Source organism: Aplysia californica, unplaced genomic scaffold (genome assembly GCF_000002075.1).
Source record: "Aplysia californica isolate F4 #8 unplaced genomic scaffold, AplCal3.0 scaffold00031, whole genome shotgun sequence".
NCBI classification, from domain to species: Eukaryota; Metazoa; Mollusca; class Gastropoda; order Aplysiida; family Aplysiidae; genus Aplysia; species Aplysia californica.
Genome location: NW_004797301.1, coordinates 1,196,305 through 1,198,177, shown reverse-complemented (window position 1 = coordinate 1,198,177; position 1,873 = coordinate 1,196,305). Strand labels below are relative to the sequence as shown.

The 1,873-nt window shown below is 42.9% G+C and overlaps 1 protein-coding gene across 1 annotated transcript in view; it reads right to left on the bottom strand.

The window, feature by feature from the left end:
* LOC101859761 (prolyl 4-hydroxylase subunit alpha-2) overlaps positions 1–1,873 on the bottom strand; it is a gene marked incomplete in the record, with an annotated part of 31,818 nt that overhangs the window by 10,595 nt on the left and 19,350 nt on the right.

The window sequence follows — 1,873 nt, the reverse complement described above, 5'->3', positions numbered from 1 at the left end:
CCCCTTTTTTATGGGTTCATCTTGCAGGCTGGAACAGAAAAAACAGAATTAGAATGATAATTATAGTAGAAAACATAGGTGATAAGTGAAAACAATTAGATCTGTGTAACCCGATAGTTTAAGCTCCTAAGCTTATCATTATCACACAGGTGTCAAGAAAAAGCAAGATCGCCAGATTGCCAGGTGGTGTCGTCGGTGTACTGCCGTAGGCTGACAAAACGCCTTTTTTATTCCCAGTAGTTTCGAGAACAATTATAGCGTTTTGTCAGCATATAACGATTTAAAAAAGACGCTCCTCAGGAATTTGAATTTTTAGATATTCAAAGAATAGTCACAGTTTCACTTTTATTTTTTTAAACACAGGTAGAATAACTGGTACCTCCAACACCAACAAAACCTATACCATATCTTCGTGGATTTTAAAAAGGCCTTCGACAGGGTCTTGCATGCAGCCTTATGGGCAACCATGAGGAAACATAACATTAACGCCAACCTGATCAACGTTATACAACAACTATATGACAAGGCCTCCAGCGCAGTCTACCTTTATGACAGCATGGGGGATTGGTTCAGGACAACGGTCGGGGTGAGGCAAGGCTGTTTGCTCTCCCCCACTCTCTTCAACATCTTCCTAGAACGAACCATGACTGACACTCTGGAAGACCACAATGGAACAATCAGTATTGGAGGCAGGACAATCACTAACTTGCGTTTTGCCGATGACATCGATGGATTAGCAGGAGAAGAACAGGAGCTCGCCACACTAGTGGAGCGGCTGGACACAACCTCAGCAGCCTATGGCATGGAGATCAGTGCCGAGAAAAACAAGCTAATGACCAATAACACCAATTGCATCAACGCGGACATCAAAGTCAGGGGCGAGAAACTTGAGACCGCCAACAGCTTCAAATACCTTGGATCAATCGTCTCAGATGAGGCCTCAAGACAGAAATTCTCCCCAGAATCGCGCAAACAACAGCTGCGTTGTCAAAACTGAAGCCTATTTGGAGAGACAGAAACATCACGCACAACTAAAAAATCAGACTAATGCGCTCACTGGTCATTTCAATATTTTATACGCCTGCGAGTCGTGGACACTAACAGCAGAAATAAAGAAAAAGATTCAGACCACAGAGCTGAGATGTTACCGTAGACTCCTTGACATTTCGTACAAAAACCACGTTTCAAATGCTGAGGTACGAAAGAGAATCACCAACGCAGTGGAGCAATATGAAGATCTACTGACCACAGTGAAGAGACGAAAATTAAAATGGTATGGGTATGTCACAAGATCCACACGACTTGCCAAAACAATCCTGCAAGGAACCGTACAAGGAAATAGAAAGAGAGGAATACAGAGAAGGAGATGGGAGGTCAACATTACAGAGTGGACAGGAAAGACGAAGGGTGACAATCTGAGGAAAGCAGAGGACAAAAATAGATGGCGAGAGCTGGTTTTCAGATGCAGTGGTGCCCCCACGGTTGCCTCCCCCCCCCCCCCCCCCCAAACACCGGATAGAAGAAGAAGAAGAAGAAGAAGAAGAAAGAAGAAGAAAAGAAGAACAAGAACCCCCAAGAACAAGAACAAGAAGAAGAACAAGAAGAAAGAGAAGAACAAGAAGTGATCAGGCTGTTGAATTATCAAATATAATTTTTGTTTATTGGCGCAAAAAAATGTTTGGCGTTTTGTCAGTTGAGGGCAGTATAATATAGTGATTAAGCTCTCGGACTCTTACATGAAAAATAATGGACGACGTTGTGTCCTTGGGAAATATACTTTACACGACTTTTCCTCACTTCACCCAGGTGGGAACAGGCAACATCTATATTATACAGGCAGCAAAAAATCTACAGCAACAACAGAAAGGAACAA